This window comes from Dendrobates tinctorius, unplaced genomic scaffold (genome assembly GCF_039654945.1).
Source record: "Dendrobates tinctorius isolate UK_male_01 unplaced genomic scaffold, ASM3965494v1 ptg000103l, whole genome shotgun sequence".
Classification (NCBI taxonomy): domain Eukaryota; kingdom Metazoa; phylum Chordata; class Amphibia; order Anura; family Dendrobatidae; genus Dendrobates; species Dendrobates tinctorius.
Window position 1 is genome coordinate 43,585,545 of NW_027361771.1, and position 27,676 is coordinate 43,613,220.

The 27,676-nt window shown below is 43.0% G+C and overlaps 1 long non-coding RNA gene across 1 annotated transcript; it reads right to left on the minus strand.

The window, feature by feature from the left end:
* Positions 1 to 14,962: 14,962 nt before the first annotated feature.
* Positions 14,963 to 16,861, minus strand: LOC141100113 (uncharacterized). The gene is made up of 4 exons (XR_012234600.1): positions 16,457 to 16,861; positions 16,286 to 16,378; positions 16,158 to 16,208; positions 14,963 to 16,042 (listed from the first exon to the last, which is right to left on the minus strand). It is a non-coding gene; the product is annotated as an uncharacterized lncRNA (long non-coding RNA).
* Between the last annotated feature and the right edge of the window lie 10,815 nt (positions 16,862 to 27,676).

The window sequence follows — 27,676 nt, forward strand, 5'->3', positions numbered from 1 at the left end:
TATTTTTTCCACAAAAATGATCTTTTCACCCTCAATTCTTATTTTTCCTAGGGTAACAGCACCCTAAAAGTTATTGTGCAATTTGTCCTGAGTACGCTGATACCCCACATGTGGGGGTAAACCACTATTTGGGCGCATGGCAGAGCTCGGAAGGGAAGCAGCGCCATTTGACGTTTTTGGCTGGAATTGAGATCGGACACCATGTCGCGATTGGGAAGCCCCTGATGTACCTAAACAGTGGAAACCCCCCACAAATGACACCATTTTGGAAACTAGACCCCCCAAGGAACTTATCTAGATGTGTGGTGAGCACTTTGAACCCCCCAGTGCTTCACAGAAGTTTATAACGCCCGGGCGTGAAAATAAAAAATTCGTATTTTTTCCACAAACATGATCTTTTAGTCACCATTTTTTTTATTTTCCCAAGGGTAACAGGAGAAATTGGACCCCAAAAGTTGTTGTCCAATTTGTCCTGAGTATGCTGATACCCCATATGTGGGAGAAAACTACTGTATGGGAACACGTCGGGGATCGGAAGGGAAGTAGTGACGTTTTGGAATGCAGACATTGATGGAATGGTCTACGGGTGTCATGTTGCCTTTGGAGAGCCCCTAATGTACCTAAACAGTAGAAACTCCCCACAAATGACCCCATTTTGAAAACTAGACCCCCTAAGGAACTTATCTAGATGTGAGGTGAGCACTTTGAACCCCCAAGGGCTTCACAGAAGTTTATAATGCCAGGGCATGAAAATAAAAAAATCGTATTTTTTCCACAAACATGATCAATTATTCCCCAATTTTTTTATTTTCCCAAGGGTAACAGGAGAAATTGAACCCCAAAAGTTGTTGTCCAAATTGTCCTGAGTATGCTGACACCCCATATGTGGGAGAAAACTACTGTATGGACACACGTCAGGGCTAGGAAGGGAAGTAGTGACGTTTTGGAATGCAGACATTGATGGAATGGTCTGCGGGTGTCATGTTGCCTTTGGAGAGCCCCTAATGTACCTAAACAGTGGAAACCCCCCACAAATGACCCCATTTTGAAAACTAGACCCCCTAAGGAACTTATCTAGATGTGTGGTGAGCACTTTGAACCCCCAAGGGCTTCACAGAAGTTTATAATGCCAGGGCATGAAAATAAAAAAATCGTATTTTTTCCACAAACATGATCAATTAGTCCCCAATTTTTTCATTTTCCCAAGGGTAACAGGAGAAATTGGACCGCAAAAGTTGTTGTCCAATTTGTCCTGAGTATGCTGACACCCCATATGTGGGAGAAAACTACTGTATGGACACACGTCGGGGCTCGGAAGGGAAGCAGTGCCATTTTGGAATGCAGACTTTGATGGAATGGTCTGCGGGTGTCATGTGCGTTTGGAGAGCCCCTGATGTACCTAAACTATTGAAACTCCCAACAGGTGACCCCATTTTGGACACTAGACCCCCCCACGGAACTTATCTAGATGTGTGGTGAGCACTTTGAACCCCCAAGTGCTTCACAGAAGTTTATAACGCTCGGACGTGAAAATAATTTTTTTTTTCCCACAAAAATGATATTTTTGCCCCCAATTTTTTATTTTCCTAAGGGTAACAGGAGAAATTGGACCCCAAAAATTGTTTTGCAATTTGTCCTGAGTAGGCTGATACCCTACATGTGGGGGTAAAACACTGTTTGGGCGCATGGCAGAGCTTGGAAGGGAAGGAGCACCATATGACTTTTTCAACTCAGAATGGGCTGGAATTGAGATCAGACGCAATGTTGCATTTGGAGAGCCCCTGATGTGCCCAAACAGTGGAAACCCCCAATTCTAACTCCAACCCGAACCCCAACACACCCCTAACCCTAATCTCAGCCCTAACCCAAGCCCTAACCCTAGCCCTAACCTTAGCCCTAATGGAAAAATGGAAATAAATACATTTTTTTAATTTTATTATTTTTCCCTAACTAAGGGGGTGATAACGGGGGGTTTGATTTACTATTTATGGCGGTTTTTATTTTTGGCAGCTGTTTCACGCTAAAAGACGCTTTTTATTGTAAAAATAGTTTTTGCATCACCACATATTGAGAGCTATAATTTTTCCGTATTTTGACCCACCGAGTCATGTGAGGTCTTATTTTTTGCGGGACGAGTTGACGTTTTTATTGGTACCATTTTCGGGCACGTGACATTTTTTGATCGCTTTTTATTCCGATTTTTGGGACGCAGAATGAACAAAAACCAGCGTTTCATGAATTTCTTTTGGGGGAGTGCGTTTACACCGTTCCGCGTGCGGTAAAATTGATAAAGCGGTTTTATTCTTCGAGTCAGTACGGTTACAGCGATACCTCATTTAGGTCGTTTTTTTATGTTTTGTCGGTTTTATGCAATGAAAACTATTTTATATAAAAAATAATTATTTTTGCATCGCTTTATTCTGCGAGCTATAACTTTTTTATTTTTTCGCTGATGATGCTGTGTGGCGGCTCGTTTTTTGCGGGACAAGATGACATTTTCAGCGGTACCATGGATATTTATATGCGTCTTTTTGATCGCGCGTTATTGCACTTTTTGTTTGGCGGTATGATAATAAATCATTATTTTTTGCTTCGTTTTTTTTTATTTTTTAAGGGGTTCGCTAAAGGGGTTAACTAATGGACAGTTTTATAGGGCGTGTCGTTACGGACGCGGCGATACCTAATATGTGTACTTTTATTGTTTTGGGTTTTTTTTATTTTCAAAAAATGAATTTATTGGGGAATATTTTTTTTTTTTTTTACGAATTTATTTGGCGATCTTTTTAAAATTATTTTTACACTTTTATTTAATTTTTTTTTTACTTTATTACATAGTCCCAGGTGGGACATCACTGTCCTGTGACACATTGCTGATCTGTCACATCACAGATCACTGTGACAGATCAGCAATCTGTCACAGGCAGTGCACAAGGCTTCCTCATGCCTGCGCTTTGCAGGAAAGGAGTCCCCCGCAGCAGCGCTGCACATTGCGCTGCCGTGGGGGACTCAGGGAAGCACGGTGGGAGCCCCCTCCCTGCCGATGCTTCCCTTTAACTCCTGGTACACCGCGATCATGTTTGATCGCGGTGTGCAAGGGGTTAATGTGTCGGGGGCGGTCCGTGACCGCCCCTGACACATAGTGCCGGGTGTCAGCTGTGATAATCTGGTTTTGAGAAAGAACAAGCTATTGTTCGAAACGCGTAATCTACTACTTGTTACTCATGTGAACACACCATTTTTTGCTCTGTTTTGGACTTGTTTTTAACAATAAATTGGACTTGAATTTGCAAAGCTGGACCTTTTTTCTTTTTCCTTGGTTACTGCGTGAAGACTGCACGTGGTCCGGGCTATCCACTACACATGCCTTCAGGTGAGCTGGCTTTTTTTCTCTTTTTGAATGTTAAATGCCACTGTCAGCAATTGACAGCTGCATTTAAGAGAAATTGCTGTCAGAGTCAGATACTAAGTATATAGCATAGCCGGCATCTGCCCAAAATCACCAAATCCACCCCGGGGGCTGAGCGATTATCCCACTAAGGGCAGAGACACATGGCGAATTTTTCGTCCGAGAATCGCATTGTAAAACTTGCCCTGGCCGGCACCTCTCCTGACCTGAGCATGACAGCGTGATGGATTACTATGCAGCTGTCAAGCTCAGGTCAGGAGAGGTGCCGGCCAGGGCAAGTTTTACAATGCGATTCTCGGACGAAAAATTCGCCAGTGTATCTCTGCCCTAATAAACATCACGGCAGGAAAAATAAGATTAAAGGATGGGTGCTTCACTCACGGTCTTTTATACAGTATATTTTCCCGCTTTTTTCAACGTAGCCAATCGTCTTCAAGCAAAAGAACCGCCAACATCAACCAGCTTAAACTGGTATGAACCTGCTCGTGAATCCACAGCTGACTGGAGTGACCTGGTAAGTATACCGACAAAGTGAATGTGAACCACTGTCACACCAATGGAAATGGAGGCGAAATAAAACTAACTTAAAGGGTCTGTGTTACCATGAGACCCCCATTTTATTCCGGTATATCGGGGTGGCTTCCATTAGATGTGGCACACTGACCCATACTTATTGGTGCCACAGCTGGCACTTTCTGTGGCTGTCTTTACAAAAAGGACTTAAAAGGGGTTTTCTGTGCTGAAATGAAAAGTAATTGACAGTGTGGAATATTTACACGGTCATGATTCCTCTGTACGCCCCGAGTGAGCGAGCAGTCATGTGCCCGCATAAATGTGATTTGCATTCTCGGGGTCATATGCTGACTAGTCTCACCAATCCCAATTGCGAGGAGCAGGGTGAGACTAGTCAGCACGTGGCCACAGGTAAGCAAATCACATTCATGCACGCATGTGACGGCACACAGGAATCGTGACAGTGTGCGACTGCACACTTTTATTTAGCTCAGAAGATCCCTTTTACAATGGTAGTGCTTTTTTTTTTTTTTTTATAATAATGGTGACCGTATGGTTGTCCTCCTAAGACCACGCTCACACAATCAGTATTTGGTCAGTATTTTACCTCAGTATTTGTAAGCCAAAACCAGGAGAGGAGCAATCAGAGAAAAAGCATAATAGAAACACGTCACCACTTCTGGATTTATCACCCACTCCAGGTTTTGGCTTAGGCTGGGGTCACACTGCATTTAGGCAGTCCGTTAACGCTGCCATAGACCCCCATTATGTGGCGCATCGTGACGTATGCCGTAAAGCGGCACGCATTCGCAATGTGCCGTCAAACACTGACGGAGCCTCGGACACAGGCTGCAGCGTCTGAGGCTCCATCACCGCTAGCATAGATGAATCATCTGCGCTAGTGGGTATAGCATAACGCAGCCCGTCAACGCTATGCGAACCTGGCCTTACACATAGTGAGGTAAAAAAACTCATCAAATACTGAATGTGTGCATGTGGCCTTAGGATATAGTCACACCCTGAATAAACCTCACTGTGCGCAGCGCCAGCAAAATCAGACCAGTGCATGGTCAGCGCACGATCAGCATATCCAACGCTAAATATAGGATATGCTGATCGCATGCAGCCTCATGCGATCAGAGGAGGAACTGACCGGAGGGTGCGGGGCTTAGCGGCGGCCCTGCGCCCATGAACGCTAGTGTGAAACTAGCCTCACACTATGGAAATCCTGAAAACATGACCTGTTGGGGTCCGCGAGGACTGAAGTTTGGGAACCACTAGTCTAAGTTACTTCTGCAATATCAGATTGTCGGGGTCCAACTCTCAGCTACCCGGCTGATCAGCCAATTACAGGGGGCGCATCTGCATCCCCCTACGTTGTGTGGCAGGTCCAACTCCGCTCTTACAGTAGCATCAGGGCCCAGTACTGGTCCCATCCACTGGGATAAGCCTGAGTGGCCCTAAATAATAAGACCAGACACTACCAATAGTATGGCGGGTGCTATACCGCCTCAGTCAGCAGGAGACTCCTTCCCCCACTTGCCTGACACTGATGGCCAATAAGGTTACTGCTTAAAAATTAGTCATAAAGGAGCTTTCTAAGTGTATACTCAATTGGAGTTTTCTATATGGATTTTGGACCGGATCTACATAGAAATCAACATAGAAATCTTTTTGAGAAAGAACAAGCTATTGTTCGAAACGCGTAATCTACTACTTGTTACTCATGTGAACACACCATTTTTTGCTCTGTTTTGGACTTGTTTTTAACAATAAATTGGACTTGAATTTGCAAAGCTGGACCTTTTTTCTTTTTCAGTGGCATTTAACCCCTTTACCCCCAAGGGTGGTTTGCACGTTCATGACCGGGCCAATTTTTACAATTCTGACCACTATCCCTTTATGAGGTAATAACTCTGAAACGCTTCCATGGATCCCACTGATTCTGACATTGTTTTCTTGTGACATATTGTACTTCATGTTAGTGGTAAAATTTCATTCAAATAACTTGTGTTTATTTGTGAAAAAAACGGAAATTTGGCGAAAAATTTGAAAATTTTGCAATTTTCCAACTTTTAATTTTTATGCCCTTAAATCACAGAGATATGGCACACAAAAAACTTAATAAGTAACATTTCATATATGTTTACTTAACATCAGCACAATTTTGGAACCAAAATTTTTTTTTGTTAGGAAGTTAAAAGGGTTAAAAGTTGACCAGCGATTTCTCATTTTTGCAACAGCATTTTATTTTTACGGATCACATCACATTTGAAGTCACTTTGAGGGGTCTATATGATAGAAAATACCCAAAAGTGACACCATTCTAAAAACTGCACCCCTCAAGGTGCTCAAAACCACATTCAAGAAGTTTATTAACCCTTCAGGTGCTTCACAGGAATTTTTTGAATATTTAAAAAAAAATGAACGTTTAACTTTTTTTCACAAAAAAACTATTTCAGGTCCAATTTTTTTTATTTTACCAAGGGTAACAGGAGAAATTGGACTGCAAAAGTTATTGTGCAATTTGTCCTGAGTACGCTGATACCTATTATGTGGGGGTGAACCACTGTTTTGGCGCATGGCAGAGCTCAGAAGGGAAGGAGCGCTGTTTGACTTTTTCAATGCAAAATTGGCTGGAATTCAGATCGGATGCCATGTCACGTTTGGAGAGCCCCTGATGTGCCTAAACAGTGGAAAACCCCCCCACAAGTGACCCCATTTTGGAAACTAGACCACCCATGGAACTTATCTAGATATGTGGTGAGAACTTTGAACACACAAGGGCTTCACAGAAGTCTATAACGTACAGCCGTACAATTAAAAAATCATATTTTTTCCACAAAAATGATCCTTTCACCCCCTATTTTTATTTTCCCAAGGGTAACAGGACCCTAAAAGTTATTGTGCAATTTGTCCTGAGTACGCTGATACCCCATATGTGGGTGTAAACGACTATTTGGGTGCATGGCAGAGCTCAGAAGGGAAGCAGCGCCATTTGACTTTTTTGGCTGGAATTGAGATCGGACGCCATGTCGCGTTTGAAAAGCCCCTGATGTGCCAAAACAGTGGAAACCCCCCACAAATAACACCATTTTGGAAACTAGACCCCCCAAGGAACTTATCTAGATGTGTGGTGAGCACTTTGAACCCCCAAGGGCTTGACAGACGTTTATAATGCCCGGGCGTGAAAATAAAAAAATCATATTTTTTTCCACAAAATTGATCTTTTAGTCTCCAATTTTTTTATTTTCCCAATGGCAACAGGAGAAATTGGACCCCAAAAGTTGTTGTCCAGTTTGTCCTGAGTACGCTGATACCTCATATGTGGGAGAAAACTACTGTATGGGCACACGTCCGGGCTCGGAAGGGAAGTAGAGATGTTTTGGAATGCAGACTTTGATGGAATGGTCTGCGGGTGTCATGTTGCCTTTGGAGAGCCCCTGATGTACCTAAACAGTGGAAACCCCCCACAAGTGACCCCATTTTGGAAACTAGACCCCCTAAGGAACTTATCTAGATGTGTGGTGAGCACTTTGAACCCCAAAGTGCTTCACAGAAGTTTATAACGCCCGGACGTGAATATAAAAAAATCATATTTTTTTTCCACAAAAATGATATTTTTGCCCTCAATTTTTTATTTTCCTAAGGGTAACAGGAGAAATTGGACCTCAAAAGTTGTTGTCCAATTTGTCCTGAGTAGGCTGATACCCCATATGTGGGGGTAAAACACTGTTTGGACGCATGGCAGAGCTTGGAAGGGAAGGAGCACCATTTGACTTTTTCAACGCAGAATTGGCTGAAATTGAGATCAGACGCCATGTTGCGTTTGGAGAGCCCCTGATGTGCCCAAACAGTGGAAACCCCCAATTATAACTCCAACCCTAACCCCAACACACCCCTAACCCTAATCTCAGCCCTAACTCTAGCCCTAACGGGAAAATGGAAATAAATACATTTTTGAATTTTATTATTTTTCCCTAACTAAGGGGGTGATAACGGGGGGTTTGATTTACTATTTATGGCGGGTTTTTATGTTTGGCAGCTGTCACGCTAAAAGACGCTTTTTATTGTAAAAATAGTTTTTGCATCACCACATTTTGAGAGCTATATTTTTTCCATATTTTGACCCACTGAGTCATGTGAGGTCTTATTTTTTGCGGGACGAGTTGACGTTTTTATTGGTACCATTTTGGGGCACGTGACATTTTTTGATCGCTTTTTCCGATTTTTTTTGGGACGCAGAATGAACAAAACCAGCATTTCAAGAATTTCTTTTGGGGGGGTGCGTTTACACCATTCCGCGTGCGGTAAAATTGATAAAGCGGTTTTAGTCTTCGGGTCAGTACGGTTACAGCGATACCTCTATTATGTCGTTTTTTATGTTTTGGCGCTTTTATGCACTGAAAACAATTTTATATAAAAAATAATTATTTTTGCATCGCTTTATTCTGCAAGCTATAACTTTTTTATTTTTTCGCTGATGATGCTGTGTGGCGGCTCGTTTTTTGCGGGACAAGATGACGTTTTCAGAGGTTCCATGGTTATTTATATCCGTCTTTTTGATTGCGCGTTATTGCACTTTTTGTTCGGCGGTATGATAATAAAGCATTATTTTTTGCTTTGTTTTTTATTTTTATTTTTTAGGGGTTCGCTAAAGGGGTTAACTAATGGGACAGTTTTATAAGGCGGGTCGTTACGGACGCGGCAATACTAAATATGTGTACTTTTATTGATTTGTTTTTTATTTACAAAAAATGAATTTATTAGGGAATATTTTTTTTTTTTATAAATTATTTTTACACTTTTTTTTAACTTTATTACATTGTCCCAGGGGGGACATCACTATCATGTGACAGATCACTGATCTGTCACATCACAGATCGCTGTGACAGATCAGCGATCTGTCATAGGCAGTGCTGTAGGGTTCCTCATGCTGGCGCTTTGCAGGCATGAGGAAGCCGCCTCCCTGCAGGCCCCCGCCGCTATTTTGGATTCAGGGACCTGCAGGGAAGGAGGCCTCCGCAGCAGCGCTGCACATTGAGCTGCTGCGGGGGTCTCAGGGAATCACGGAGTGAGCCCCCTCCCTGCCGATGCTTCCCTAAACCCCCGGTACACTGCGATCGTGTTTGATCGCAGTGTGCCAGGGGTTAACGTGTCGGGGGCGGTACGTGACCGCCCCTGACACAGTGCCAGGTGGGCGCCGCTGATCGCGCTAGACGTACTATCCCGTCCATGGGCATAGGGTCCCGGGTCCCATGGATGGGATAGTACGTCACATGTCAGAAAGGGGTTAAGCGCCGCAATCAGACCCCTTTCATTAGTACAGGTGGACATTGGCTTCCCTGACTGGCTGACCACCCTTGTGCCTGTCATGTGATTGCTTCAGTTACGTCCAGCCTGGACATCATAGAAGATGGTAAAAATCACTAGATAGTACAAATCACTATATACAGCAATACTAAGGTACTGCTGCATATAGTACAAGCGATCAGGCGATCACAGGTTCAAATACTTTAAAGGGAACCTGTCACTTCGATTTTCAGCTGTAAGCTGCGGCCACTGCCTTTCAGGTCTTATCTACAGAATTCTGTAAGGCTGAGGGATATTTTAGCTGCAAGGGAAATCCAAGATGTCTCTCTTTTAAAAACTCTTCCAAAGCACTTCAAGCTTTTTCATGATGCTAATCCCAAGGGGCTTGCGGTCCGCGGGATTGACAAAATTGAGTGTGGGGTCAGGGGAGGTAATGTCAAGAAGATCCTCACGCATCATGAATGCAGGTGGATCGTGACATTGGACACCTTGACACCCAGAGGTTTAAACGAAACTAACAGTTTTGGGTCATTTCTTTAAAAATCCATGGCCCTCTCTCTCATCCTTCCAGTCTTCTTCTCCCTCTCCCTTCCCTTTTTTCTTCTACCGCCCTCTCATAGATTCTTTGCCAATATGATCCACTTTGTATCTTTTTATGCATTTTAAATTTTGTTGTGTGTGTTTGCTTTTTAGTTATCATACGTTTATAGTTCAACATCTTCTCCATGTCCATATGCTTGAAGTCATATTGTTGGAATAATGATGCCAGATCGCTACGGACACGTTCTCTAAATGAGCAGAATTTTTTCTGGATCTCAACACTCCGGATCATGAATTGGAAGGGATAATGTATTTGAGAGACTGTATCAACTCAATATAGCCCTCCTATAATTCATTTTCTTTGGGTCTGATGGGGCCTCTTGAGTATGGGTGTTTCTCTCTCGAATTAGCTCATTATTATTGATCAATCTATGTATTATGAAGTTATAAGTATAAGATATATTGTCTTTTTTCATTTTGTTATAGTAATATGTATGAATTTAACATTTTGTCATGTGATAGATTGCTCCTAGATTGTTCTAATATATAACCTCTGTAATACATATTGATCTAAGTGGGACTTGGAGTATCTGTGACCTTCCCACCTCTTTATATGCTTCAATATAGACTGCATTTGGTGATTACTAGAATACAGATAGAGTATAGACCTCTTTGTGCGTATAATCTGATAGCGTTGGCGGCTATTTGATCCCCATTTTAGCCAAGGAATAGCGATTCTATTCGGAGAGAGACTCCTCTATTATGGCAGCCCGCATTTGACCTACAGGAAAATGGCCGCGATTCAGTGCGCGTGCGCGATGTGACCGGCTTTGGCATGCTATGTTCCGGCCATCTATTATTAGTCGCGCGCATAATACTGACGTCACATGGGTGGTGATTTACCACATATGCGCGCAACTTTGGTGATGGCGGCGCATCATTGTGTTCGCGTCGCCCGGCGACACTGCGCACGCGCCGTTTTGATTACGGCACCTGTGACTTTAGGCATAAATATGGACTAGTAGTACAGGCAGACACTTCCCCTTGAAAAAGCAGTGGCGAAACGCGCGTCGGGGGTGACAGTGTGACGTTCACCCTGGGCATAGAGGCAATATGGGTAAGTGAGGACATAATTATGTGATTATTTGGGTATTTACTCTGAGCGCTACCCTTATATGGTGTAGGTAGTGATATCTAGTTAGTGATTTTTGTATACTGATACCCCTGTGTATTCATGGTTCATTACTATTTGGGTCTATCTCAATATTTCGGCAATTTTGCACAGTGGGGGGTCGTTATAGTTACATTTGCACCACTATTTGCCGCTATTGATTATTTGTATTATTGTGACTTCACACTGTCTGTGTTTTTTCTGGAGTGTACTCTTAAATACTTCATGTACTATAAATGTTTGATTTTTTAAACTTAATAAAGATGTGTTTTCTATATTGTATACCACTTTTTTCCTGTGGTTTATGGTTACTCCACTTGTTCTTTTTGGTTGCAGAATTCTGTAAGGCTGTAGATAAGCCCCCTATCTAACCTGAAAGATAAAAACGAGTTTTATTATAAGCACACAGGGGCGGTCCGGTCCAATGGGTGTCGCAGGTCTGGCGCCTCCCATCTTCATGCGATATTGTCCTCTTCCTTGCTTCTGTTGCGGCTCCTGCGCAGGCGTACTGATTTGTCCTGTTGAGGGCAGAGTAAAGTACTGCAGTGCACTGGCGCTGGACCTCTCTGACCTTTCCTGGTGCCTGCACACCGCAGTACTTTGCTCTGTTGAGGGCAGATCAGTACGCCTGCGCAGGAGCCGCGACATGAAGGAAGAGGACGACATCGCATGAACATGGGAGGCACCGGACCTGGACCTGCGACACCCATTGGACCGCAGGTGACAGGTTCCATTTAAGGGGACTAACAAATAAAGTAAAAAGTTTTTAAAAAGGTAAAAAGGATAACATTCAAATCACTCCTCTTTTTCCCAGTTACAAATAAAGAAATATAAAAAATACAGATAATTTGTATCCACATATCTAGGGAAGTCTAACCTATCAAAATATAAAATTAATTAACCCGATCCATATAAACCGTAAGTAGGAAAAAAAATCAATGAAATGAAAAATTGCTTAGTCTTTAAAAGGAATCTGTCACCCACTGACCTTAGGAGCTTATCTACAGCATTCTCATACATCATCGTATGAAGATGGGAGGCATCGGACGGGACAGAAACACCCATCGGACCGGACCGAACACCGGGGTGAGTATAATATAACTCGTTTTTCTTACCTTTCAGGTTACATCGGGGGCTTATCTACAGCATTACAGAATGTTGTAGATAAGCCCCTGATAGGCAAAAAATTGGGTGACAGATCCCCTTTAGGATGTTAAGTAAAAATGTTAGAAAAAGTGATAACAGATCTGATTGCAGTGAGGGGGACTCAAAACAACCCCCACACACATGATGCAGGGTGGAAACCATCCACACGGCTAGAGAAGCATCAGCAGTATCATTAGGTTAAGGTGAATGACTCTGAAATGTGGACTCTAGTTGGCTAACTCAATACAAAAAAAAGTCCCCACTCAGGTCCATCACCTGTCAATGGAAATATAGGGGGCTTCCATGTTACGGGTAACACAAAGGCTCTGGAAAAGAGAAATGGCTCCTTGGCCACCAAAAGAAATCCAGCAAATTCTGCGCTCCGAAATCCAAAGGCCCCATTCCTTCTGAGCCCCTCAATGTGCCTAAATTGAAGTTAATATTTGGCATTTGTGTAGCAATGAGAGCCCCCAGAGTCCACATCTCCAGAAGCACATACTGGGCACAATGTAATGGCACTACATTGGCAGATTTGCAATTTTCACTCAGCAACATCCATTGCTACTTGTTTCTGGCAAATACCCATGGAGTATAATAATTGCTACAACTGTAGATAAATTCCTAAAAGGGGTATAATTTCAAAAATGGGGTTACTTGAGGGAAGATTATGATATTCTGTCACTTAATGGCTCTGTATGTGTATGACAGTGGAAGGAAAGGATCTCTCCGGCACACCAAACAGGTAAGTGAAAAATTCCTTTATTCAGGCATATTGTGCCAAGTAAACCCAGGGAAGTGAAGTAAAAACACCTGACGCGTTTCTGGCTCAGCAATGCCCCCTTAGTCATGGGCTGTCAGTGAAACAATAAATGCAAGAATATATAACAGACATGATCCAATCAGAAAGCACAAGATAATGAGATTGTCGCTGTACCATGTGTGCAACACACGGCGGAAGATCGTAGTCATAGAGAGAAAAGAAGAAAGGCCAAATTAGTTAATATAAGCTATATCATTCCTAAAATTCATCCCCTTGGGATACTTAGTGTCCAATTTGAGTATCCAGAAGGCTTCTTGAATGGTGAGGAGTTTCTACCAGTTACCTCCACGTTCAGGACAGAAATCTTTTTCCTGACCGAAAAACGCAAAGTGTGTTAGATCCTGTTTATGAAGATTCACAAAGTGTTTGGATGAACTCAAATAGGAGCCATTCATATTAATAATGTTGGATAAATGTTCAGCTACGCGTTTCTTCAACTTGCGGAAAGTGCAGCAAATGTATGGTATGTTAAATGAAAGAAATTTAATACAATATACTACAAATTGCATGACACAATTTATAAAAGCCATAATGATGTGGTTTATATGTCACGATCCATTTCTTGGATCTGTGTCAGATCTGGATTTCCTCATATAAACTTTTTTTCCTTTCAGGCCATCGGGGGTTAATATCAGTTTTTGCCCCCGGTGGCCGCTGGTGTTACTGCATTTATAGTTAGTCTGCTGGTGGGTTTTTTCCTCCGGTGGCCGCTGGTGTTACGACATTGTGATTATCTATGCAGGTGGGTGCCACTTCCCCCTCCCTTTATAAGGCCACCTGGTGCTGCAGATCACTGTTGGTGATACACTTGCTTTTGGGAGACCAACCAAGCTGGAGTTCAGGAGCTGGAAGAGTTCTGTGGTGCTACAGTTCTATGCTGTTTTCAAGTGGCTAACTCTGCTGTCCAGGAGCATTGCAGCAGAGCAAGCTAAGTTCTATTTTTGTTTTACCCTGATGAAGTGGCTGGTTTAAGCCACGAAACGCGTAGGCTCATTAAAGGATTTTTTCTGTTACCTCTGCTGCGGAAGGTGTGTTTCTGGTCAGCGCGGTTTTAAAAAGCCCGGCTTTTTTTTCCATTCCTTTGGATTTTTTCATTTATTGCCAGCGGGACACCAGCGACGACCGGATATCTAGGAGTGATTCCCAGTTTGTTGTGACTCACACAACTATAGCAGGTGAGTCTAACTGATTGGGGATTTCATTGCGGTTTCTTAATAGACAATACACCCTATGTGCGCTTCCTATTTTTGTTTATTCTTGCTGTGGACATTGGCTCTTTTGGCCGAGGCAATGACTCGCAGACATTCAAAAACTCAGACATGGGCAAACGTCTGTATGGGAATGATTTTAATTTTCCGGCGCCACGACCTCTGCCCAACACTGATGGACCGCCAATGCCTTTTGTGTTTGTGGGTGATGAGGCCTTCCAAATGTGTACCAACCTAATTAAACCATACTCTAGTAGAAACTTAAATCACACCAAAAAAAAATTTCAACTACAGAGTGAACAGAGCACGAAGAACTGTGGAATGTGCATTTGGATTGCTGGTTTTAAAATGGCAAATTTTGGGCACATCCATTAACCTGAAAATTGACACTATTGATGAGGTTGTGAAAGCATGTGTTCTTCTGCATAACTACATCATGGTCAAAGAGCGACCAAGCTTACAACCTGAGGAACCTGTTACATTGCATGACTACCAATTTCACCCTCTGAGAACCACTGTTGAAGTTGCACAGATGAGGGATGTTTGCTGCTTACTTTGTTTCAGATAATGGATGTGTGGCCTGGCAAGATGAAATTATTTAAGCCTCTAATGTAAATGTACCAGTTATGTTTTTTACCTGTTATTTACCTGTAAGGTGAATTTTTACATACCTTTTATTATTAAATGTACCTGTGATGTTAACATGTACGTTTTACCCCTTAATTTTTCCTGATTTAAATATAAACTACCTTCCCTCACATTAAAAAGTGTTTGTGTTGAATTTAACCTTAAAAAAATTGTGTTTGTGTCGGCGTTAGTGCAGAAAGAAAAACAAGGTATAGCGGTTACAAAATAAAAGTTTTATTTAACAAAAAAATTTATTTACACAAAAAACAAACTTTAAGGTTGAGGTGATTTATTTTTTCGACGGGGTTTACAGGAGGGTGTAATGGGTAGGACCTTGGGGGTGTGGAGCTGGGAGGATGGGGTAACAGGGTCTACAGATGATACAGTAGAATCAGAAGGAACAGACAAAAGGGAAGGTACTGTCAAATTGGTGGGTGAGGGTGGAGGTGGTGGGTTTTTGGCTTCTACTTTTGGCCCTGAGGCCAAGATTTTTGATTTTAGATTTGGATTTTGTTGACCTAGGTGGAGTGCTTGGCTCTGTAGCTGTGCTCTGGCAGGGGGCTGGACTGGGCAGTGGTGCTGTAGTGAGCAGGGGTGCTGGACTGGTCACCATACTAGATCCTGATGGCTGCAGGGGTGCTGTACTTTGGAGCATGGTGGATGGTGCTGGCTGCAGGGTTGAAGGACTTGTCAGCGTGGTCGCTCGGTGAACTGGAGGCAGTGGTGGTGGTGGATAGTTCGGTGCTGTGAGAGCTGGATAGTACATTTGCTGCTGGTAGTATCCTCCGGCCTGTTGACTGTAGGATTGTGACTGCTGCTGGGACTCCTGTTGCTGCTGATGTAATGCACGGCTGTAAGCACCCTGGCAGGCCTGCATGACGGACTGCTGGAGTTGAGGTGTAAGGTTTTCCGACACGTGCTGCTCAATTGCCGAAAAAAAATGACGCGCCGATCTATTAAGGTCGGCTTCCAGGCGGTCTAGGCGATTGCTGACTTCCTTGAACACACTCTTCACTCTGTCAGCAAGCAACCTAAATCCATCCTGGAAGACCGAGCTTAATTGCATACTCGGGCATGCCTGACCTCTTCCAGGCCCTCTGCCGCTGTCGAGAAGACCCACCAAAAGCAGAGGCAGAGGGCTGGAGAGAGGAAAACCTGATGATCTGACTGCCTCTTCCCCAGCCTGCAAGGTTGCTCCATCGCTGGTGGATGACTGGGACTGTGTCTGTTCAGTGGCTCGTAGATGAGGGGTCGCTTCAACCGAGGATGCTCCGGGTTGTGTCGTGCTGCACCAGGTTCTGTGAAAAAAGAGAAAATATTTTATTGAATCAATAAAGTATTTGTTGGACTGCTCCAGGTTCTGTCTGTGGAGAAAAATAAAAGCAGTCAAAAGAAAAAAATATATATACTTACATTCGCTGAGTTGTTCATTATATCTAGTGTAGCTGGTTCCCGTTGTGAAACCTATGGAAAGAGACAAAAAAATATTAATTAACAATGGGAAAAAATTGTATTACAACTCTGAGGAAAAAAATACTTACATTTCATCTTTTCTCCTGAGATACATGAGGCAGACTACCCTGGGAAGATTCCTCTCCACTGGACTGCTCCTGATCTTCATCACTGGCTTTTACCTGTTAAGAAATTACAAGATTTAACAAGTGGAGTATTGCCAGTCAATACATACTAATCAGTAAAGCAAAGGTAATTACATAATCTTTGTCCTGTCCACCCTGTGAAGAAGACTGTTCTTCAGTGGAGGACCTGGTTAAAGAGCAGGCAGCAGCCAAGTGAAACACTACAGAAAAAAAAAAAGAAAAAGTAAAGATCAAAAAACAATATACACCAAAAAAAGGACAACAATACTTACATTACAGGCAGTAGTCCAACACCATAGTCAGCACAGGCCAGGGACACACGGCAGCAACAGCAGGCAACCACAGCACCGGGAGACAACCACAGGAAAACCACTGCACCAGGTGACACACCTACTACCCCACAGACAATCAGCCAGTCTACAAGGAACAGAAAAAGCATTGAGACACAGACATTTCCGACATTTCCAAAGCTTCTATACTTACATAGACAGTTTTGTCCTCAACAGGAGATGAAATGGCACCAGGAGACGGCCACAGGAAAGCCACTGCACCAGGACACACACCCACTGCCTCACAGACAATCAGCCAGTCTACAAGGAACAGAAAAAAACATTAAGAGGCACAGACATTTCCAAAGCTTCTATACTTACATAGACAGTCTTGTCCTCACCACGACAGAAAGCAGAGCCACACTGGAGCCAACAAGCATGTCTATAATTAAACAAAAAAAAAAAATAGAAATTAAAACAAAACAGTGATACAGACAGACATTTTCTAAGGTTCTATGCTTATATAGCCTGTGTTGTGGTATCATCCAGAGAGTTATAGCCTTGCTGTGTCCACACTTCCTTTTATACAGCTCTCAATTATCAGCTAGATGAATCACTTCCTGGGCCAACTCATTAAAAAAAGCATGCGTTCCCATAGCCAGTAATGTGTTTATTTGACGCACTCATCCGCATGTGCATGACTGCGCATATTTGCCGGATTTTTGCCGCTTCCAAAAATCCAACATGATGCGTTCGCCGGACCCTTGCCACACACTAAAAAACAATGCATGCGTACGTTGACGCATGCGACCTGATGCAAACGCATGCCCCAGCGTACACCATGTTACAGATAGGGAAACATGACGCATGCTGATTGCTGCAGATGAAACACTGCGCAGACTCACACAAATGTGAAACCAGCCTCAGGAAGCAACACTTATTTGCAATCAATTTCACATGCTGGTGTTCTGTGGCAAATGCCAAGCATCCTGCACGGTGTTGGACTGTGAGCACAACCCCCATCTGTGGACGTCAGCCACTCAGACCATCCTCATGGAGTTGGTTTCTAACCGTTTGTGCAGACACATGCACATTTGTGGCCTGCTGGAGGTCATTTCGCAGGGCCCTGGCAGTGCTCCTCCTTGCACAATGGCTTATGTAGCGGTCCTGCTGCTGGGTTGTTGCCCTCCTACGGCCCCCCTCCACATCTCCTGGTGTACTGGCCTGTCTCCTGGTAGCGCCTCCAGCCTCTGGACACTAAGCTGACAGACACAGCAAACCCTGCCACAGCTCGCATTGATGTGCCATCCTGGATGAGCTGCACTGCTTGAGCCATTTGTGTGGGTTGTAGAGTCCGTAAGCACAACCAACATTCAAAAGTGACCAAAACATCAGCCAGAAAGCATTGGTACTAAGATGTGGTCTGTGGTCCCCACCTGCAAAACCACTCCTTTATTGAGGGTGTCTTGACAATTGCCAATAATTTCCATCTGTTCCATTTGCACAATAGCATGTGAAATTGATTGTCAATCAGTGTTGCTTCCTAAGTGGACAGTTTGATTTCACAGAGGTTTGATTTACTTGAAGTTATATTCTGTTGTTTACGTGTTCCCTTTATTTTTTTTGAGCAGTGTACATATGTTACATCTGCTATTGGCACATTTGTGGAAACCTTTAAAGGGAACCTGTGACCAGTTTTGGCTGATATGAGATGTGACCACCACCTTTCAGAGCTGATATACAGCATTCTATAATGCTGTAGATAAGCCCACGATCTGACCAGTAAGAGAAGAAAAATAACTTATTATACTCACCTGTGGGGTGGTCCGGTCCGAGGTGTCGCTCTTCTTGGTCCTGCGCTTCCCATCTTCTTGCGAGGCCGTCCTCCTCAGTTCGTGTGGATGACTCGTCCCTGCAGGAGCGCTATGTTGGGGACCTGTGTGGATGATGCAGGGACGCGTCATCCACATGAAGCAAGGAGGACGGCGTCGCAAGAAGATGGGAGGTGCTGGACCAAGATGAGCGACACCCCTCGGACTGGAACGCCCCGCAGGTGAGTATAATAAAAGTTATTTTTCTTCTCTTACAGGTCGGATTGGGGACTTATCTACAGCATTATAGAATGCTGTATACAGCCCTGAAAGGCGGTGGGCCATATCTCGTATTAGCCAAACCTGGTGATAGGTTCCCTTTAATGGATAACCAGTTATTTGATTTATGGGGACGTCTAAGGAGGCTAGGAGAAAGTGAGTTGCCCAGAGTAAGACCCCTTTTAACCACACATCTACTACCATTTGCTACAATATTGCTTAAAGTGCCATCCTGATACATGACCGGTAGATATTTTAAAATGATAGATTTAATTGAGTTAAACTGCAGACTGTAAGAGGTGGAAAACATGATTTTTGTTGTAGATGTGTGGCTAATAGGGGTCTTACTCTGGGCAATGGCTGCCTTCACTACGGTAGCAGGATCGGCACCCACCTGGTTTTCATTATACCAAGCCTCAGTCAACTACATTCATTGCTACGGTGTAGCTCCCTGATCCTCCTCTTCTCTACTCCTATGTGTATGACAATTTGTTCTCAAAGAGTCAAATAGTATAGAATGCAGAGCAGAAATGATGGATGTTTAGGTGTTAAAGATGTGCAAAGATATAGATAGATCGATAGATATGAGATAATAGATATAGGGTAAATAGATGATAGATATGGGGTTGATCGCTAGATAGATATCAGTGAGATATATAATTAGTTCCTTGCGTGTGTTGCTTACTGTACGTGTATTAAGCAAATAAACAAGTCATAAAAGAAAAAAATGATGTGGTGATCCCCCCAGTTTTCATAACCAGGAGAGGTAAAGCAGACAGCTGTGAGCTAATATTATCTGAAAAGGACCATGGTTATTGGGTGCATCCCAGCCTAAAAATACCAGCCTGCAGTCACCCAAGAAGTGGCACATCACATGCGCCAATTCTGGCACTTCACCTTCACTCTTCCCGATTGCCCTGGTGCGGTGGCAATCACAGTAATGGGGACTGGGTTTGATATCAGCTGTAATTTGTGAAAAATCCCAGATGGCATCAAGCCATGGTGTTATTAATGGAGAAGTATCTATCAGACACCCCCATTACTAACCCAGTAGCCAAACTATTTTTTGTGTGTGTTTTTGTGTATTTGAATAAACATTCCCCCCACACTTTCCCTGGTTTACCAAATTATAAGAAAAAAAACAAAACATATGCAAGTCCGACATAGTCATGGGAATCCGACTTATCCACAAATGAAAACCTGAAAAACATGAAAAAAATAAAATAAAAAGACACTGTCCCTGGTTCACCAATTTATTAGAAAAATGTTCCCTCACAGGTCCAACTCAGTCCAGTGATTCCAACGACGTTCCCCGAATCCGGCCAAGGCGACTGAATAGCAGTAACGTTACTGCTATTCACAGTCGCCAGGTGTCACTGAGCACAGCGTAAGCCGGCGATTCTGATGAGCAGTGACGTCAGTACCCAGCGACTGTGAAGAGCAGTGAGGTCAGCAACGTTACTGTTATTCGCAGTCATCAGATTCAGGGAATGTCATGGGAAATGCTGGACTGCGTCGGACCTGTGTGGGAACATTTTTTCTAATAAATTGGTGAACGAGGGACAGAGTCTTGTTTTTATTACTCTATTTTTTGTTTTTCTGGTTTGTATTTGTGGACTATGTGGGACCTGCATGAGTTTGCTTTTTATAAATTGGTGAACCAGGGAAAGTGTGGGGAAGGTTTTATTCAAATAAAGTATTTTTTTGCGTTTTTTTTTTTTATTACTGGGTTAGTAATGGTGGTGTCTGCTAGACAACTCTCCATTACTAACACCATGGCTTGATGCCAGCTGGGATTTTTGACAAATCACAGCTGACATCAAACTGAAGCCCCATTACCTTGATTGCCAATGCACCAGGGTAATCGGGAAGCGCAAAGGCAAAGCGCCAGAATTGGCGCATTTAATGTGATGCGCCACTTTTGGAGTGGGGGCTGGCTGGTATTTTTAGGCTGGGAAGCGGTTACTGGCTAGGGGAACCAAATCATTTTTCATTTACTAGCTTAATACATGTACACTAAACTACATAAGCAAGGAACTAACTATATATCACAGGGGTATCTATCTTCCATACTCCATATTTCCATATCTTTGCACATATTTATCACCTAAACAGGTCATTTCTATTCTGCATTCTATAACAGTATGTGTCACACGGGCGGTACACATGGACAGCACACAGATGGTACACACATACATGGATTGCCAAAAGAAAACCACACAGATAGTAAAAATGGACCGTCTCACGCGTATGTTTTTTAAGCAGACATGTGAAGGGGGCCTTAGGAAAATATGTGTGAAGAATTTTTGGGCAACTATTTTATGTTAAAAATTATTATCCAACTATATTAAAATATAATTTCCCATCCTCAAATGTTTTAATCTGTTAAAGTGAGAACAATAACCAAAGTACTCAAAATGTGTAAAAGAGATTTCTGACATTTAAAAAAAAAAAAATAAAAAAAAAATATATATATATATATATATGTATATAAACTGTGTTCCAAATTATTATGCAAAAACAGATTAGGAGTGATAAGGTTAGAATTTTTTTGTTTGTCATTTAAACTCATTGATGGTGATGTGTGTCAGGGCTCTTTATATCACTGAAAGCAATTGCAGATACCTGTGCAAATTAGTTTGGCAGGTGTGTCCAAATAAAGGCAGGCAGCCTACATTTTTTGCCAAAATGGGAAAAAAAAAAGGATGCATCGGCTGCTGAGAAGCAACAAATTGTGGAGTATTTAGGTCAAGGCATGACTACAATCAACATTGCCAAGACACTTCATCGTGATCATCGCACAATCAAGAAGTATGTAGCTGATTCCCAGCACACACGTGTGCGTGCTGATAAGGAAAAATTGAGGACTCTTTCCAACAGGCAATTGCGTCAGGTTAAAAGAGCAGCTGCAAAAATGCCTTGTCATAGCAGCAGACAAGTTTTTGAAGCTGCTGGTGCCTTCAACGTCCCCCGAACAACAAGATGCAGGGTCCTTCAGAGGTTTGCAGCTGTGCGTAAGCCATCCTGTCGACCACCTCTATCCACTGCACACAAGCAGAAACGGCTCCAGTGGGCCAAACGATACATGAAGACTGACTTCCAAACTGTTTTGTTCACCGATGAGTGCCGTGCAACGCTCGATGGTCCAGATGGATGGAGTGGAGGATGGCTGGTTGTTGGACACCCCATGAAAACACGGCTAAGGCGCCAACAAGGAGGAGGTGGAGTAATGTTTTGGGCTGCAATCATGGGGAGAGAGATTTTCAGCCCCTTTAGGATCCCTGAAGGGGTAAAGATGAACTCCATAATCTATGTGGAGTTTCTAAAACAGCACTTTCTGCCATGGTTCAAGAGGAAGAACCGTGCTTTCCGCAGCAAGATCATTTTCATGCATGATAATGCACCGTCTCATGCTGCAAATAACACATCTGCATCTCTGGCTGCTATGGGAGGACAAACTTATGGTGTGGCCACCATCTTCCCCTGACCTCAACCCCATTGAGAACCTCTGGAGCATCATCAAAAGGAGTGTCTATGATGGCGGGAGGCAGTTCACATCTAAGCAACAGCTCTGGGAGGGTATTCTGTCCACATGCAAAACAATTGAAGCACAAACCATCCAAAAACTGACAAATTCAATGGACGAGAGAGTTCAGAAGCTTCTTTCCAACAAGGGGTCCTATGTGCAAATGTAACATCACCGTGAATAAAGTTTTGACTTGAAAACTGTTTGATTTCATTTTGTAATAAGCTGATAATGCTTATAATTTCACAATTGACCATTTTTTTTGTTCAAAATAAAAAGGTTGAAAGCTGTGCATAATAATTTGGAACTTGCATTTTGAATGTTTATTTTTAAAAATATACTGTTTTCATAGGCAGTTTGTTCAAAAACATTGCAATTATACTAGAATATTAGATGACTAGAAAATAACAATGACTGCAATTCATATAGGTAATTTAGAGAAAATATGAGGAAATATTTTTTGCATAATAATTTGGAAAACAGTGTATAGCTGCATGTCTTTTTAATAAGTCATAAGCTCAGTTTTCTAATCTGTCAATGATCAACTTTTTGGGCAGCACCAACCAAAAGATGCAGACTTTTTTTTAAGGTACCACTGATTGAAGAACGTGTCTTCTAAAAACTGACAGTAGGTTTGGGAGTTGATTTTGAGTTCAACTTCAACCCAAAAAGGTTCAACTAGATCATCTTTAATAATACCAGCCCAAAGAAGTACTCCACCTCCTCCTTGCTGTCGTCTTAGTCAAGTGGATGTCACAATGTGTAGGTCTGAAGTAAGGGGTAGGGACCAGCGAGCTGGGACTCTATCACTGTCCCAGGGGTACTCTTGAAGGTAGAAAGGCCTGGGTCTTCAACCTTACTATGCTTCTGAATGCGCTCTGACTAATTCCTCCCCCACCCAGGGAGGTATGGGCTGACATGAAATGGATAGCACAAATCAGACAGACAGGGGAAACAGACTGGGATGAAAGGAAACTGCAATCATACAAAAAAAGCTGAAGCAACAACAAACCGGAAAACAAGGGACCAGTAGGAGCGACCAATCAAATGGGAGAGGATAGGTAAATATACACACTACAAAAACCACGCAGAAAACTCCTATAGTACATACCAACAAACTGTCACAAATAAGGACTGCTCCTTCACCATCAAACTGGGTAGTTGAAAGCCATCACCAGCAGGGAACAGAGGAAGCAGTGAGGTTTAAATATAAGCCCTGCAGAGTGATAGGATAGGCCAAATAGCAAATAGAAAACACCTATTGTAAGAAAGGAGCGACAAAAGGCAAAGGGTAATCAGCACCTGGACAGCGACAGGATCTCCAGTAGAGATGCTGGCAGACAACCACAACACTGCGGGATCGAATCCTGAGGCATGATAGTGGAGGTCTTTGCCAGTTAGGCTAAGTGCACACGTACTTTTTAGCCCTGCGGATTTTTCCGCGCAGAATTGAAGAAATCCGCAGGTCAAATGACCTGCATTTTTCCTGCGGATTTCTTCCTGTTTTCTTGCGGTTTTTGTGCGGTTTTCCCCCTGCGGATTTGGAGAATGGAGCAGGTGGAAAACTGCACAAAAGAAGTGACATGCTGCATATTTTGAACCACAAGAAAACCGCGCTGAAAAATCCGCAGCGTCTGCACAGCGTTTTTTTTTTTTTTACTGATTAACATGCTACTGTACATCACAATGTGGATATGCAGCGTTTCTGCGCGGTAAAATCTGCTGCGGATCCGCTGGATATCTGCATCATGTGCACATGGCCTTACTGATCCAGCGACCAGCCCATCCAACTGGTCCTGCAAGAGTTACTATCATCAGTCAATAAAACCTTTCAGAAATCTGTCTTCAGATATTTCTTTGCTCAGTCTTGATGTTTCAAAAAAATGTGAAAAAGATTACTAAGATCGAAACGCATAGCTAAGGCCGGTTTCACATTAGCGCATTTTATGCGCACGCACGGCCGGGGGTAGCTCCGCCCCCGATCCGGCTCTCTGCCCGGCGTGCCCGCCCCTTGCCTGTAGCGCCGCCTCCTAGCGGACAGCGGCGCCTGCGATCGGCGCACCCTATCTTTAGCATAGGGTGCGCCGATCGTGCGCAGGCCGTGCGCTAGTTGCGCTTTGACCTGCGCTGCGCACTTTTGACGGTGCGCCGTGCGCGCCAAAATCGAACTTTTCGGATTTTGGCGCGCACGGCGCACCGTCAAAATTGCGCAGCGCAGGTCAAAGCGCAACTAGCGCACGACCTGCGCACGATCGGCGCACCCTATGCTAAAGATAGGGTGCGCCGATCGCAGGCGCCGCTGTCCGCTAGGAGGCGGCGCTACAGGCAAGGGGCGGGCACGCCGGGCAGAGAGCCGGATCGGGGGCGGAGCTACCCCCGGCCGTGCGTGCGCATAAAATGCGCTAATGTGAAACCGGCCTAAGCCGTCAGTGCTCTGTGCGCTTCCACTATATTATGAGGATTTTTGTCTGAAACACTATGTTTTAATCATTTTTCAAAAAAGGATTCATTTTTAAGGAGCCGGAACAGCAACCTTTATTTCTTCCATTGTGGCTACGTCGAGTCTCGACGGAGTTCCGAGCACCTGTGGCTGTTGGTGAGCTGGCTAGGGCTTGAGCCCTGTTTTTTTTTTCTTTTTTCTGTATGTGCTATGTAAGATCCCACTAGCAGTGGACTTGCAGAAAAATCTCTGCTCAGACTGCATCCACAAAACAATTAGTGATGAGATCCCAGACTTTGCAGCAAGCCTTAAGATCTGCCATCGGGGCTGAGGTGGAAGGCTCCCTAGAAACCCTAGAGGAGTATATACTGATTCTGACTCTTCTCCATTAGCAGAGGGAGAACAGTGAGTCTTAATCCTCAGACAGTGACATGGGGGCAGGTCATGTTTCCAGTGAAGGGTACAGGTTAAAGTCATTAGCAGTCTTCTTTTAAGCCCATTGTTGATGTAAGTCCTTAGAAGACGTGATGTTCAGAGGGTTGGACCAAAGAAAGAAGCGCTCTATTCCGGTTAATAGCAAAATCAAGGCGCTCATTAACAAGACGTGAAGAAAAAACTGAGAAAACCAGTACCTTGCCCTCAGCTTCTAAAAGAAAACCCTTTGAAGAAAGGGAATCAGAGTTATGGGAAAGGTACCTAAGATTGATGGGGTTGTATCAAAATCCTCAAATAGGTCAGCCCTACCTTTTGAAGGCTATGGAGTGCTTAGAGATCCGTTAGATAAAAAAGCATACGGATATCTAAAGCACACATGGGAAGCGGCAGCAGGGGGCCTGAAGCCAGCAGTTGCTGCATCTTGTACCACTCATTCCTTTATGAGGCTCTATGGGAGCCTAGGCTGTCTATGAGGCTGGTTATGCACAGTATGAAACGTCGGATAAGTCAAAATTTACTGCTGACTCCAATATGATGTGCTGTTTGTCTATGTATGGGGTAAATATCTTTAAAATGGTTAGGATCGTATCTATCACCTTAGACTCGACAATGATGAAGGTAACAAGGTACCGGGTGCACTACAATATACTATTAAATAAAAATCAGGGTGCTACAAAATGCATGGAAAAGAGAATGTAACAAAAGAACAAGAAAGGCCAATGCATATGGACAGTGCACACCTGTAATAAGGTATAGCAAAGTCTATTGTCACAAAAAGCACACACGTGGTTTAAAAACATATTAAAAACATCATAATAACACCCCCATCTATAGGAAGAGATTCTTCCCGAAAAAGTGCCAGGTAAGTATACAGGATATCAAGCAGACTATACAATTAACAATGGGGATGCCCATTCCTGGCTTGTCATTTATCCTTGTTCTTCTTTGACTAGTTCCACTGACTAGCTGGACAAATATCAGGCATCAGTTTTTGTATATGTATGTGCTTACGGTTATCTGGTTACATTGCTACATGCTTATTGTATATTCTGCTTGATATACTGTATACTTACCTGGCAGTTTATCGGGAAGAATCTCTTCCTATAGATGGGGGTGTTATGATGTTTTTAATATGTTTTTAACCCCTTCATGACCCAGCCTATTTTGACCTTAATGACCTGGCCATTTTTTGCAATTCTGACCAGTGTTCCTTTATGAGGTAATAACTCAGGAACGCTTCAACGCATCCCAGCGATTCTGAGATTGTTTTTTCGTGACATATTGGGCTTCATGTTAGTGGTAAATTTAGGTCGATAATTTTTGCGTTTGTTTGTGAAAAAATCAGAAATTTGGCAAAAATTTTGAAAATTTTGCAATTTTCAAATTTTGAATTGTTATTCTGTTAAACCAGAGAGTTATGTGACACAAAATAGTTACTAAATAAGGTTTCCCACATGTCTACTTTACATCAGCACAATTTTGGAAACAAATTTTTTTTTGTTAGGAACTTATAAGGGTTAAAAGTTGACCAGCGATTTCTCATTTTTACAACAAAATTTACAAAACCATTTTTTTCAGGGACACCTCACATTTGAAGTCACTTTGAGGGGTCTATATGGCAGAAAATACCCAAAAGCGACACCATTCTAAAAACTGCACCCGTCAAGCTACTCAAAACTACATTCTAGAAGATTATTAACCCTTCAGGTGCTTCACAGGAACTAAAGCAATGTGGAAGGAAAAAATGGACATTTTAATTTTTCCAACACAAATTTTCTTTTAGCATCATTTTTTTCATTTTCACATGGGCAACAGGATAAAATGGATCCTAAAATTTGTTGGGCAACACCAATACTTCATATGTGGTCATAAACCACTGTTTGGGCGCACGGCAGGGCTCAGAAGGGAAGGAGCACATTTGACTTTTTGAATGGAAAATATGCTGGAATATTTGTCGGTTGCCATGTCGCGTTTGGAGAGTCGCTGTGTGCCTAAACACTGGAGCATCCCAAGTGACCCCATTTTGGAAACTAGACCCCCCAGGGAACTTATCTAGATGCATAGTGATCACTTTAAACCCCCAGGTGCTTCACAAATTGATCCGTAAAAAAAAAGTACTTTTTTCACAAAAATTATCTTTTAGCCTGTTTTTTCATTTTCACATGGGCAACAGGATAAAATGGATCCGAAAATTTGTTGGGCAATTTCTCCTGAGTACACCGATACCTCATATGTGGTCGTAAACCACTGTTTGGGTACACGGCAGGGCCCGGAAGGGAAGGAGCACCATTTGACTTTTTGAATGGAAAATTAGCTCCAATCGTTATCGGACACCATGTCGCGTTTGGAGAGCCCCTGTGTGCCTAAACATTGGAGTTCCCCCACAAGTGACCCCATTTTGGAAACTAGACCCATTAAGGAACTTATCTAGATGTGTAGTCAGCACTTTGAACCCCCAAGTGCTTCACAAAAGTTTATAACGTAGAGCAGTGAAAATAAAAAATCATTTTTTTCCTCAAAAATGATTTTTTAGCACGCTATTTTTATTTTTACAAGGGTAACAGGAGAAATTGG